Below are 15,831 nucleotides of genomic sequence, written 5' to 3' on the forward strand. Positions count from 1 at the left end.
ACTTTATTTATTCAAATTATTTATCTGTCTTCGAGTCAGATATAGTATTTTTAGTGCTTCAAAGGATGAGCTTTTTTATTTTTGTATTTTCGAGTAAGTTGTTATCATTTAAAGAAATAAGGAGTGGGACAGCAGATAGCATTAATCGAGTTTATAGTTTGGATGAAGTGTGGATTTGAATATATTTGTAACTAGTGTGCAAATATTATTTTTGTAGATAAAGAAAAAGTTAAATTGAATTTAAACCTCCTACCGATTTTATATATTTTTATTTATTTAGTCAGATTTGCTTGTGAAGATGGAAAAAGAGACGCCACCTGGGAGAGAATTTGAGAAAAAAAAATTATTTCAAGGCACCATAATATTTACTATAATGAATTATAATTTAAAGGCTAAGAAGTTGGAGTTATAAAATTAAAAAATCTACTTTTTAGTAAATAATAAAATTTTTAAACACTTTTTTTTATATTTTATATAATTAGACTTACTTCATATTTGTAAAAATGGAGTTTTGAAATATTGATCTTTTCGTACGATGCATTAAAATTTTAAACATTTTATACAGTTGCATAGTCCGGATGATGATACACTCTTTTAATACTTTTAAAATTCATTTGTTGTTTTTACTAATTAATTTAATTCAATTCTGAATCTATAAAATCGATGTGATTTTGACAAATATTTATTGCAACATTATAGAATATTTATAATAATGAATTAAATTAACATGCAAAAGAAAATTAATACTTCGGTACAAACATTTAAAAAAGAAACATTTAGCCAACGGCTTTTCATTCATGCACTGAAACTAAAATTATTTTTTGTCAAATATCTAGAGGTCAAAAATAAAAAATAAAAAATGAGACTATAAAAACATTTTTATCAGTGCCTCAAGATTTCATTCCCTCCAGATATTTTATGGGAAAAAAAATCATATCTTTTTTATTAGGCCTGTAAAACAGTGTTTTTAAAGTCTAGTTTTATTTTTAAACACTTATATTGAATTCGAATTTTTTTTTTAATTTGGTTAAGTGAAATATTGTGCTTAATTTGTTTGTTTTTTTTTTTGCGTATTTTTTTTTTTTTTTTTTTTTTTTTTTTTTTTTTGTTATACTGAAATTTGCTCAATTTTTTGCTCCTAAAGACAATACAATACCTTTATAATGTTAAAACTCGAAACTATCTATTAAATGTTGATTTAATTCATTGGTGCCATCTAGTATTCATTTTAAGAATTAGTAACTTTCAGATTCCTTAATATTTATTATAATGAATTATGAAAGATTTTGACGATAAGAAAGTTAAATATATAATATAAAAACTTGCTTTTATAATTTTTTTTTCAGAAAAAATCAAAATAACCTTGAAACCAACAATAAATGTCGTGGGCGAGAAATTTCAGAAAGATTATAAAAAGTTAAAATATGTTTAAAAGGTATTTAAAATTCAAATTTCTCTTCAGTATTTCTTTTAGAAGTTCACACTTTCACAATTTAATTTGGGTATTTTCATTTTTTAAAAATTAGAAATTATGAATATGGATTGAAGATAACAGAATGTTTAGTGGAGTATTTGCTTAGAAAAATGAAACTTTTATAAAATATAATTTAATTCTCATAATAAAATCGTGTATAATGCTTAAAATAATAGTGTAAACTTCAAGAAACTCGCCCAATTTGACGAAGTAATTTTGTTGCACAATATTACAATTGCAAGGTTATTTATTCGATTTCTGTATAAAGCTTAAACGTTTTACAAGATAAAAAGTTACACGTCTGTCTTCATGCCCAAATGAAAATGATGCCATCTTTCATTATTATTATTTTATTACTATATTAAAGTTAAAAACTGATTAATTTTCTTTTTTTAATATAATTATAGTTAATTCTCCTTTTTTTAATATAAAAGAATTTACTCCTTCACATTTCATAAAAATATTTCAAAAGGCAATTAACCTATAACTATCAAATTCGACTCACCTCGGAGCAATTTTTTTTTCCAAACTTCAAATAGAATTTAAATTAATTAAAAATTAAGCTGAATTCTGAATTATTACCGCACATGCGTTTTGAAAATTTTTATAAAATATTTTCTGCCTAATATTTAACAATAGATTGCAGTGGTATTCTGAAATTCAGACCCTTTTCATTGTTTTATCCAATATTTAATCGCTTAATTTCACAAAAATTCAACAGAACGCTTCTTATTTAGTTAAAAGAAGCATTCTGTGTAATTTTTGTGGAGATTACAGGACGGATAAATAAAACTGAAGTTGGTATGTTTCAACGAATTCAAAAGATAAATGAATCGGGCATTTACGTTTTTAATAGCGTTATGATATTCTAAGGCTGGTCTTCATTAAAAAAGTTCATGTTCCCAGTATACAAAACATATATTGTTGTTTCTAATGGCACTTGTCCTAGACAAGTCCGTTGACAAAGTCAGCAATTTTTAAGCCGAGAGAGCGTCTCTTGTTTTAGTAGCGCCTACTAAGGCCAAGAGTACGTCTTAACTACTCATGCGTCATATTTGCTTGCACAACCCCTTTTTACAAGAGAGCACATTCATGCTCCTCACAGATGGAACAGTCATACCCAAACCGGGACTCGAACCCGGGATGCCCAGATCACGGGGACGATGCGCTACCCCTATGCCAGGACGCCGGCACCAAAAACATATGTAAAACAATTAAAATAACCCTGTCTTAATGTCTGTTGATTTATTGAAATTATTGGCATGAAATTATAATTTATCAATTTGTATAAAATTAACTGTAACCTATGTTCCCGGTGAAACAGTTGTTTCGTTTAATGGTTTATTGATCAGTTGATTTTTTGTTGTTGTTGTTGTTCAAATTTACTCATCAAAAATGATCGGTTGGTAAATTTTTAAATGAAATGCTGGAAATTCAAAAGGATCATTATTAGCAATTTGGAGTTGCTCAGAATTTTTGTAGCACTGTTGTTTTCTGAAATGATGAATCGCAACTGTATCACCATTAAGAACTGTAACATCCAAGTAAGAAAATAAAAATAAAGTAACTTAAAATGAAATTCAATACATTCCAAAGACTATCATCAACCTTTCTGTAGCATTCAAATAAATCGACATATATAAGTTTCATTCGATGTTATGTAATAAGGAATAATAATATAAGGAAAAAATTCGCTAGGAAGTATGCTTTTGCTGCATCTTCTGGGAATCCAGAAACTCAGAGCATCTGCTTTATTGGTAAATGCTTCCGCTTCCATTTATGTGATATTGGATTTCTGGCAAAAGTATAAAAGTTTCTTTCAGAACTTTGTGTAATTAAGGAAATAGTGCCCAAACTTATCTCAACTTCTCTTATAAAAATCGCTCTGTCAGTCAACTGATCTGTTTATTGCTTATGTTTGTTAAGTTTTTGTTTTTAACTGATAATTCGATTTATCCTGTTATCATCATAATAATATGCTTCATTAATTATATCTCTTCTTATGCTTTTATTTATTAAACTTTTTTTTCACATTTTCAATAATAGAAATTTGTTTGATAATTATAATAGCCTATTATAAGTTTAACGATTTATTTAAATTAAATTTTGAATCCACCTGAAAAGCCCCATCTAGGGATACATTTGGTAAAATTTTATTTCAAGTTTTTATCGTAACACTAATAAGGAAAGTTAATAAATAGAAAATAAAGATAAAAAAATTTGTAAGCACGTCTTTTATTGGTGCATAAAAAAGAATAAATAAATCTTTTATTTAAAAAAAGGAGATATAGAATCTATAAAGATACATTCACTCTTTCAGACATGTTTTCAACAAGGCTTGAAACAAACTTTTAGTGCTGCACAAAAAAATTAATGAATAATTAAGGAAAAAATATTGACTAATACGCTGAAAATGATGCTATAAAGAAAATTAAACCTTGATAAGTGTTAATAAAAGAAATTATTTTGCTTACCATTTATCTATCAAAATCGCAGTTTTTTTTTTTTTTTTAACTTTTGTCGTGGCTTTCAAGATTTTAATCAAAACTACTTTTCTATTTTTATTCCAATTGTAACAGCTTATCTTATAACCTTTTCTATTCATTTTATTAACAACTATTTTACTTTAAAGACTATTATTTCATTTTTGCATTATAAATATGCGCCGTTTATCTTTAAAGATGCTTTTATAAATCTTTCCAATTTATATTTACACCCTTCGCCATTTCCGTTATTGATTTGTGAAAGCAAAACCATCTTCAATTTCGCTTAAATAGGATGATTTAATTGCAAAAATCGAATTTCCAATTAAATCCAATACACGGAATAACATAAACTGAAACTAAATGGAAGAAACCATTTGTCATTTGTTCCAAACACGATCTGAATCAACCTTCTAAAAACCAATAACACTTCCAATATCCAGGGACGAAAGAGTAAGAAGCCTTGAGACTAGAAGGTTTCCCCGATTCATATTGAATTTCGAGACAAGTCACTTCTGTACGATTTCCTCTCGAAAATTTTGTAGCACAAATTCATTGAAGAGTCCCTGGAGCAGGGGGGGAGGGTCTCAGAGATCAAATATTTGAAGCGTCGACCCACCTTGGCTCGCATCCATCGAGGTTGTCAACAACGGATCGATACCGACTTCACGCTTAATCGCCTTTGGCACCGGAACTCCCGCTTCCCAAGTTTTAGGGGACATTTGAAATTCAGATTTCGAGACCGACAAAGAGCGCATTGGTTAAGTTAAGGTCGGGACTTGAACCGAAAGGTTCTTTGTTAACCGCTCCCTTTAAATTCGAATTCCCTGGAATGCCTAAAGAGTGGGGTTTGTTATGTAGTCTGAGGCAACAATGGTGGGCAAAACAAAAGTAGCTTGCTTCTGGTTTTCCCCTATCTTTTTCTTATCTGAGCCTTCTGTGTGAGAAAGAGCTAGGGAACAATATTAAATCAATAATATAATGCAGTCCCAGAACTTCGTCGCAACACTCTATAATATTACAACTACATTTTTTTTTTTTTTTTTTGTAAAATAGTTAAAAAATATTTGTTGAGATAAAACATTGAAGATAGTCTCTCCAAAATATTCGCTCAAAATCTCTAAACTTGTTTATAACTAACAGCATGCCGTTGGCGAACAATAGCTACGAGAGAGCCTATTAGCGTGTGATCTTTGGCGCTTTTTTTCAATTAATCGTTAGAGTACAGTTAATACACAAGCAATCGAAAACCAAGTGTGCATTTTGAACGCCTTTTTTTCGGTCAAATTTAAACCAATATTTGTCACAGAATACAATTATAGTCGTAAAATCAATACGGAAATGCATATGTTTAAGTCATTGTATTATAGAGTTGTCGCGTTTAGATATTTCTGAAAATATAGACCAGCAGTCGGTCAACACAGGTATTTCACAAAATCAGAAATATATCTAAACTTTGCATGTGAAATCTAGGCACCAAATTTTATTCAGCTAACCGTCTTATCATCGTTTGAACGTGTATTCGAATAGCTGGACAGACTTTCATTGAATAGATTTCGTTAAAAATATCTATAGATATGGCGTAAAAAAATAGACCGAATTTCATTTGTCTAGTTCAAAACATTTTTAAGTAATCATGTTCACACAAAAACAACTCTGTTATATATTTAATTCGGAGAGGTTCAAATTCGAAATCTCGAGTTCGAATTTTTTGACGATTACAATATCTTCTCTTCCGTACTTTCGTTCTCTTCGTGTACGAAAAAGTAAAATTAAAATGCTTTTTCTGAGCCCATTATATCAATAACATTAATTAAGTCGTCTCAATTAACTTTGATGAACTACATCTTATAGCACTAAATAAAAATATTAATTTAAATTATATCTGCTCAATAAAGAATCCTGATTGGTATGATGTACATGCAAAGGAGCGAGATGGATCTGGTTATCAAAGATGAGGGTTTATATTAAGGTTTATTTTGCTAATATTTTTCAAAAATAAAAGGATGAACAGCAACAACTGGTTTCTTATTTAAGGATTATGAGTTTTCATATGAAATGAAAATTGACGAAATCGATACAATGCTTGGAGCTGGGAATTCTTTGATTTTCCTAATTATTTTAAATATACTGATAATAAGTAAAATGAGTGTGCATATTTATTGCTACAAATTTTAAAAAGTATGATTCATTTGTTAAATTTGCTATATTTGGTGACCATCTGGTTCACTCTGAAATTTTGTTAAATCTAATATTCATAATTTAATGAGCATGATTTCCTTAGAAATGTATTCTTAAGCATGTAATTGCGATAAATATTAAATTCGTGTTATTTTAACAAACATGTTTTATTTGTTGTGTGACAGAAATTCCTAAAGTCGAGTTTCACAATAACATAGTGCTATTAAATTTGTAACTATCTATGTAATCATCTCATTACACATTCTCTTTTGCATTCATTGTCACTTCAATATCTTGCACCTCTTGTTCTATCCGAATTTCATTACCATACTTTTCATTTCATCTTTCAATAATAGAAGAAAATCGTACAGTTAAATCTTTGACGAATTACTATAAACTATTTGCATTTCACTTCCAATGTTGGAAAAAAAATGAAGCTAAAAGACATTTTTAAAAATGTGACGATTCAAGAACAAATTGCAGAAAAACTAATTTGGTATATTTAAAAAAGACTTTTTTTTTTTAGATTTAAAAATATATAAAAATATTAAATTTGTGTTCTGTGGATTATCGCAAAAAGGTGAAAAAACCTCATTTCACCTTAATCTTCAAATTAAATTTCTGTCAAAATTAGTATTCTAGATCAAACGTGGTATTCTGTAGATCATATTCACACATACATTATCCTTCATAATTATTAGAAAAAATTATATATTACTGAATTAATTTACATAAACATGCACACAAATTCTTTTTTTTATTAATATAAGTATAAATACACATTATTTAATTCATTTGAATTTATCTTTTAAAATTCCGAAATGAAACAGCTTGCAGATAACGCGTTAATAGATTTGCCTTTCATATCAAGCCATTACAATCTCTGTTTAAATACAGATAAGATTTGAAATAAAAATCTCATTTACAAATTAGATAAATTTTAAGCATTTATGAAACTGCCATTAGTGGCGACGATAAATCAATTAGTTTGCATTAATTAAAGATCTCTTTGCTTTGCTTTGCTTTAAAAGGGAGAAATCATAACGATATGCATATAATCTTTTCGTAAAATGCGAGATATATAGCGTTGAAATCTAATATGACAAGTATTTTTCAATGACATAAATCAATGAAATTCGATATATGATCTTGGAACTACAACTGTATTGTCGTGTCAAATTTCATTTTCAATCAGCCTGCAAAAATCATTCAAGTTGTATATTCGTACGATGGATTCAGTAAAATTGCTAGATTCACTACAGACATCGGCATTTTGTGACTATTGTTCGAAAATGGAATTTGCGACTTTAACCAATGCCCACAATTTTATGCAAGGGCAAAGAGATGGAACTTTTGTAGAAGAGTCGCGAGAAAGTTTCGGGAGATTACCACTTCCAATAATTGCTGGTTTTACAACAATTATACTCACTCAAGATTATTATTCATACTCAGGTTTTAGTTACTGAATTTGTACAGGCAGATTATTCTTTCTATATAATTAAGAGAAAATTTTAAAAATAAAATTTAAAAAAATATACGAATCAATCTTTTATAATTTTTATTTTGCTACAATGTTTCAGATTGATGCTCTAATGATTAGAGCATCTATGATTAGAGTCTCTAATGATAGAGTCTCTATGATGCTCTAATGATTAGAGTCTAATCTCCTCTTGATTTTTTTTGGTATAAAGACTGCAGGCCAAATATCAGATTCAGATGTTGAATGCTGATGGATGGACAGAGAGGTAATGAACACTTTGAACGATTTGAACCAAAATTTCATACAAATATACGCATCTTAAAGTACTTCATCTTGTTATTTGTGTTTTGAATTATCGTTTTCATATACTCATGTACAAGCAGACTATCTTCTCTTTGATAGATTTTCACTTGAATTGAAATAGCGAATATCATAAATCTATCTCTGAGTTTATGAGTTAATGTATTCTGTCACATATACACGAACAGACAAACATAATTCCCTCGATAATGCTTCAAAGACAGAAAAACCTGAAGCATGATGACTCGTCGAATTCGAATTTTCCAATGTTTAAAATATTTTCTCTTTTATACTTCATATACGAGAAAATAAAAATATTATTAGAATATGACGTGACTTATCAAATCTTTTTTTTTTAAGTTTCAATTATTTTAAAGATCTCTATATAAACTTCAATTTTATTCGGAGATATTCCATGAAAGAGAAGCTAGAGTCATATTTCTAAAGAATAATGTATACAAACATTTAGAATTCCCCTTCTGAAATATTTCAACGTTTCTCCATAGCTATAAATTTTAAAGAATAATGGAGGTTAAAGTCGACTTTCGTTTCAAAGTCGAAAAACTTTTTGATTTGCATATGCATCATCTATATGAAAAATATTTTTCAAGTGACTGAAAAAAAAACATTTATTATGTGGATGCATTATTTATCTTCTTCAACGGTTAAATCGATGAGAATTTTGTTTCAGTTTCGTAGTCAGTTTTATATTTATATATAGAATATTTTGTGTTTTCTCAAAATTATTTATATTTAAAACGGATTCGTTAATAACTCTTGTTCGTTTAGCAAACACAATAATATATTTCTATATCTGGTTAACGCATCAGGAACAAATATACAGATGACACAGTTGCCACTCATACATTAACAAATTTTAGATGAAAGTTGAAAAGAAAATTAAAAAGCAGACGATTTATAATTTCCGTGAAGGGGAAATTTTATTTTTAATATATTTGTTAAGCTTTACTTTTAAAATGTTAATTTTCTTATTTAGAATATTCATTTTTCCGGTATAGAACTGTAATTCTGGATTTAAAACCTCTTGTAAAATTAAACTATCTTGCGGTTTTGCTTTCTCGTATCCATAGTATAGAGAAAGTACAGTAATCGTCAAAAACTTCGAATTTGTGATTTTGACGAATCTCCGCGTTTTAAAACTCCTTGAGTTTGAAAAACACATTTTTAAAAAATGCCCATTTGTCTGTCTTTAACAAAGATAACTCAAAAACCATAATTTAGACGATTAAAATTCGTTATACTGTCTTTAAACCAAATTTTGCAGATTTCAGTCAAATTTTGAGCAAAATTTGCTCTGAGGAAATCCATCTGTGCGGCTGTTCGAATTAAAGTTAACACAACTACGAAATGAAGAGAGCTAGAGAAATAAAATTTGGCACATAGATCTAACATCTATTGTGTATAAATTTTTCAGATTTTGTGCCAAATCAGACTAGTATTTGACTGTCTGTCGGCTGTTGATTGTTTTTTATTTCATACTATATATTTCACTAAGGAAACTTTTTATATTCTTTGATTAAAAAACATATTTTCAAAACATTCAATGATTCCTGTACTGAAAAAAAAACACTGTTGAAATGCTGTGTTTGGATTCAAAGAACCGAATTGTGTCTTTCATTATAATAAATACAATAAAAATGAGATAAACACCGTTTTAAAAATATAATTTCGTTAGGAGACTACAAATTGGAATTTTATTGATGTTAATTATTTTTAATTTATAATTCCTTGCTTTAAATATTAAAGAATTTAGGAATATATCTTTCTCTAATTCGAACAGTAGAACCTGAGTTGAAATGCAATTCACTTAATACATATTGACTTTTTAATAAAGTTTCTAAAAACAGTAGAAAAATGTATTATTTTAGAGAAGGCAAAATTACAGAATTATGGCTTATCAGATGATGAACAATAGTAGATACCCTATAGATTTCCCCTTCTTAAGGCCGTTTGACTGCACAAGAAAGGATGGCGCACTCAAATCGATTAAAGATATTTTACTACCTAGTTCAAATGTAAATTTATAAAAATTCAAACAACATCAGTAATACATTATTAAGATAATATCACTTTCCCAATTATAATGGGCCAGGTCCTTAATTATTCCATTACATTGAGATAATTATTATAGTATTTGTAATCTCCAAATATCTTCTTTAAATATAATTATGAGTAAAAGTGGATTTACACTCAAGTCACTACAAACCATCCAGTAATATCATTCATGCTCAGAAACCGTACAGTAGCAAGTACTTGTCCCATTAAGACTAGAAATTGCTATTGCGAGTGCGCAAATTGTACAGACTAAGTGTATGGCAAAGGATACCGAAGTGCTCTGATTGGTTTAAGCCTTGGCATCTTTTGGGGAATGTTTTGCACTCATAATAGTGTAGTTTTCACTTATTTGACTGAAACCTTGTATCTTTCATTAGTTTTATGGAAGATACGAGTAAATATCAACACGATCTAATTTTTATTAATATAATTGTTTTCTCTGAATATTACTAGTAATACTACTAATACTAAATAATAATAATTAGCTAATGTTACTAATAATACTAGCAATACAAGTAACTAATGTTGTTTATGCACAGAAGTATAAAAACTAAATGAAAGTAATTACTCAACATATGATGCAGCATTTAAATAATTCTTATTTTTCTATGATTTTCGTGTCTTTATTAGATACTTTATGCAGTCATTAAAACTTGTTGCTTTACATTTGTTACCTTACCATCAACTGCATATGGGGAGATGATTACTTAATGCCCAAAACGTATAAATATGTAAGCTTTAACGGAATATGTGATTTCGTAGCTAATTTTTTTAGCTATATCAAAATAATATTAAGAAAAAACACACAAAAAATATTTTTAATAAATTGTAGTTTTTATATTTCCTGAATTTAGGTTTCAGGATTTGATCTTTTCTGCTGTATATGTGTTCCAGATTAATATTACATGTAAACCGTAAAAAATAGGGGGGGGGATAAATTCACATATTTTATTTATTTTTATAAAAATATATTTCGGTATGGCATTTGTCAAAATGATGCCAAGGCTTAAACCAATCAGAGCACGTCGGTATCCTTTGCCACAGACTTAGTCTGTACAATTTGCGAACTCGCCTTGCTATTATCCGCTCTCTCAACGCATGAGCCTGCGTGATTTATTGGAATTTTATAACTGGCTGAGTGTAAATCCACCTCAAGATTTGATGTCACCGTGAACCATAAGGAGTAAATAAATATATATTTTTCACAGAATTAGCAAAATAAAAACATTAATCTAATATAAATTATTAATGTGTTGCTTAATTTAAAAATATGTTGAAATATGAAAATAAATTTATTAATGTGTTAAAAGAGAGATCTCGTAATATGCACTGCATAAGGCAGCAAAATGCTTAAAAATCCGTCACTAAAAATGAAAACAAAATCGATTACAAAACATCATATTTGCCAACATGAAATGAAAGGTGGGTTTACACTCGGCCAGTTATAAGACGGTCATTAAGCAGCGCATGCGTAGAAAGGGACTGATTTACGTTTGCCATTATTTCATAAGATAGATTCATGCATTCACTGCTTCGCTATTAATTGCCGTGTTGGCGTCTCTGAATTTTTTTTTCACTGCGTATCGTAATGAAATGATGGATATTTACACAAAAAAATGTAGTAAAATAAATTTTAAAAAAGTCAAGATACCTGAATTTGAAAACTATCGAAAATAAACGCAACTAAAATGAAAAATAACACAACCTGGCATTAGAAAGAACAAAGAGCAAAAAATGTCGGAATTAATCCATGATAAGTTATCAATTTTTTTACACCAAAAAAAAATGGCAAATTCTACAAACACATGCTCAGTAAGAAAAAAAATACAATACAGCGGCATGTTGTCCTATCGGGACAAGTACTTGCCATGGACAGAACAGCAACTTTTGGTCTTTCTACACATGCGCTGTCTACTGGCCGTGTGTTCACCCACCTTAAGAATGGATGTCGTCCAGTCGTGAATCATAAAAAGTAAATAAATATGTATTTTTTCACAGAATTAGCAAAATAAAAACATTGTGTTTCTTATTTAAATTATTTATTAATGTGTATAAATTAATCATTCCTGTGTTGCTTAATTTAAAAAATATGTTGAAATGTGAAGCTAAGTTTACCAGTGTGTTAAAAGTTAACCAATGTGTCACGTAATGTGAACTACTTAAGGCTCAGAGTGCTTAAATCCGACACTGAAAATGAAAGTAACATCGATTATAAAACATCATCTTTGCCAACATGAAACTACTCTAATGAAATAAAAGTGTGGAAAGTTTTCTCTAACTCAATATTTATTTTACAACTGGCAGCATTAAATTGTGATAAAGAACCCTTTTGAAATACTGTCACAATTAATTTCGCTGCTCGTTCATTATTTAATCCAATCTATCCAATTTCGTTAAATTTAATGGACACTTATTTTTTATTCAGTTGTGAGATCTTTTCATAATTACATTTGCATTGTCTTGAAAAATTGAGCTCCATGCATTTAACTTGGAAATAATTGACTTTAACTGACACATTTATTATAGTTTAGCTTCCAAAGGTTTCTTAAATGAAACGAGTTATTTCTTCTTTTGAATTGCTGCGGTCTCTTTTTTTTTTAACTACAGAGACAAGTGCAGAACGATTCTTTATTTTTGAAATTCGTTGATTATGGATACTTGAGATCTTTTAATTTCGTTTTGAGAGCAATTTTCATTATTTTCAGATAATTATGTGGGTATTCTTTAGAAAAAAGTTTTGTTTGTTTGAGGACTAATTATGTACCTGGAAATAATATATGTGTAAAATCTCATTAATTGTAATTAATTTTCGTCTATTTATCTTGTTTAAAATTCCCCAGTGTTAATAAGAAAGTATTAGAATTTTTTTCTTTTTTGTTGGGGGGAGTCTCTTGTTTTGATGTTAGGGAGCAACTTGGATTCTATATTTCAGCTGAATAATGAAATTCATTCCTCGTAAATGAAATTGAAGTTTTATATTGTAAGATTAATAGCTTTCTGTTTTATTAAAATATGATAAAGTTAGTCTTTTGTTAATACTGACGGATCATTTTTCTTTATAAAGTATATTCAATGAACGACTCGACTTAAGAATAATATCCAGTTGCCATACAATATTTTGATGGTGTCTTGACGAAAGCTGTATTTTTCATTGCAGCCTTAAAGACGTTTGTTACCATTTCTTGTAGCCATTCAAGATGGCGGAGTTTTGGCGATTTTCTAGACTATTGGCGTGATGTTGTTTTGGCGAGAAATCAGAATTTATTCTAAAGTTTTATCAAATTGATTATTTGTTCAGTAGATATTGATTACTAAATTTTATTTAACTTAAATATTTATATGTAATGAAAATCATTAGAATCAAATTCAAAATAAGTTGTTGTTAAATTTGCCATTTCTCAAAATACGCAGGATACTTCCAAAAAATCGGGGCAACTTTGAAAATCAATAATCCTCAGACGAATGGCGATCTATAGACGCCAATTTCCAAAAGGTATGAAAATGAGACCATTTTTTTAAATCTCGACATGGAAAGTTTTTGGTTGCGTAGTTTAAAACGTAAATCAAAAGAAGGTGTTGAAGCTATGGAAGCGATACTTCATTTAAAATAGAACACTAAGTAAAAGAATAATTTTAAAGTTTTTACTGGGTCTCCTTTGTTCATGGCTGTCAGAAAGGAAACACGAATTTTTGTTACTGTCAATCCATGAAAAAATGCCTTATCATTAAAACTAATGATGTGCTTAACATGTTATAAATACAAAGCAATGTTACGAGATTTTAACATGAGTTATGTTATTACGAAATGTAATACGTTGCTTAATTCAAAATTTAAACCACAGATAATTATCCTGTAATTGTCTATTGTAGCGTTGCGCTTCATTAAATAAGACAATGAGTAGAGTAACAGATTTAAATTAGCAGAAATGGTTTCCCAAAATCTTTCTTGCCTATTCTCTAATAAAGGAGCTGCAGATAGAAGGCTTGCATAACATTGGTATATAATAGTTTCAAAATATTAATCTTTGGCGCGAATTTAGCATTTTTAGTGAATCTAACGTGTGCACCTTGGTATTAATTGGCGATTTATCCCTGGCATATGGTTAACAGAATCCGAAAATCTAATTTTTGTTTTAAATGCATTTTTTCCCAATCGAATGAAACCCAAATTTAATACAGTATTACAATTGTAGTCACAAAATCGCATGCCAAATTTCATATATTTAAGTCAACGTGTTTTTGAATTATGGCATTTACATGCTTCTGAAAGTACAGACTGATAAACAGTCAACCCCTTGTTGGAAAATTGTGTAAAGTTTTGTCAGATTTCTACTCAACACATTTTAAATCTGTGCACCAAATTTCATATATCTACATCTTTTCATTTTGTAGTTATTGTGTTAACTTATATTCGAACAAAATTGACAGTCAGACTTTCTTTGGACGGATTTCGCTCAAAATTTGATATAAATCTGAAAATTTAGTGTAAAGACCATATACCCAATTTCATCCGTTTAGCTCAGACCCTTCTTTTTTTTAATTATCTTCGCCACAAACAAACAGACAGGCAGACGTTTTCCAAAAAAATATATTTTTCGAACTCTAGGTGGTCTAAAACATGGCGATTCGTAAATTTTCAAAGAATTCAAATTTTTTGTTGATTGCAATATTTTCTCTATACTTCCTATGCGAGAATGTAACAATATTCACTAAATCATATTCCATTCAGTATCTCTTTATCAGATAAGAATCCAATATTTCTGTAACTCATAGTCTGTCACTCCATAAAGGACCACCATATCATTAAACTAAAAAGGTAGAGAACATATTATGGAAATCAATGAAATATTATGGTGAAGACATTTTACACATATTGTATTAATAAATCTTTCTATTTATTTTTAACATTTTTATCTCAATATTTCCTTGGCGCGACTCTTAGAAAAATATTATTTTCCTAAAGGATTCGGCAACATCTACAAAAACACATGAATCATGTAATTTCAGTTTTCAAACTTAAATGTGTTTTGGGAAACATATGTGAGGATAATTTGAGATAAAGCAAATGAAGTGAGCATTCATCTCTTAAAGCATTTCCAAATCTAAACCTAAACCCTCAAACATAAACAAACGAGTAAGCTTAATTTCAGTCGTCTTCTTCGGTGAATTAAATATGAATCTCTGGTGTGCTGATAAATATTATCTGAACAATGAAAAAAGAATGCAACGTGGAAATAAATCAATTGCAGAATGTTTTAGAAAACATTTGGGAATAAGGAGAGATAATTTGTTTCAATATATTCAACACGCTTGCATAATTATGTTTTACAAGAAAGTACTGCGAATATGAATACAATCCTTATGAGGAAACTCAATATATAATTTATATACCGATGTATTAATGTATTATTTTTTAAGGCATATTAATGATTTAAAAGAATGCATGTATTATTTAACAACTAAGTGAATTGATTATTTACATTACAGCTAGTGTGTATTTTATATTGAAATTTTGTATTTAATCCTCTTATATTTTGTAATTTTGTTAATTTAATTTCCTTAATGAATTTGTCTTCCGAACACTGTCATTATATAAATCAATATTTTTCATTTTAAGGTTAACAAATTTTATTTTGTTGACCTTCAGCAACACAGGCACTGAGAATTGTGAAAAAATTAAAAGAAAATCAAGCTAGGAATTTTTTAATTTAATTTATAAAATTAAATATATTTCTGTAGGAATCTTTCTTAAATATCTTGAAACGCTCACACACAATTTTTTTAAACTTTCAGAATTTTTTTTTCAATTGCTAAACTTGTATTTCTAAAGGCTTACA

At 28.6% G+C, this 15,831-nt stretch overlaps 1 protein-coding gene across 1 annotated transcript in view; it reads left to right on the forward strand.

Moving 5' to 3' along the window:
• The window catches only part of LOC129984643 (uncharacterized), a 223,161-nt gene that overhangs the window by 131,422 nt on the left and 75,908 nt on the right, over window positions 1-15,831 (forward strand). The window lies entirely within an intron of this gene.

Source organism: Argiope bruennichi, chromosome 9 (genome assembly GCF_947563725.1).
Source record: "Argiope bruennichi chromosome 9, qqArgBrue1.1, whole genome shotgun sequence".
Classification (NCBI taxonomy): Eukaryota; Metazoa; Arthropoda; class Arachnida; order Araneae; family Araneidae; genus Argiope; species Argiope bruennichi.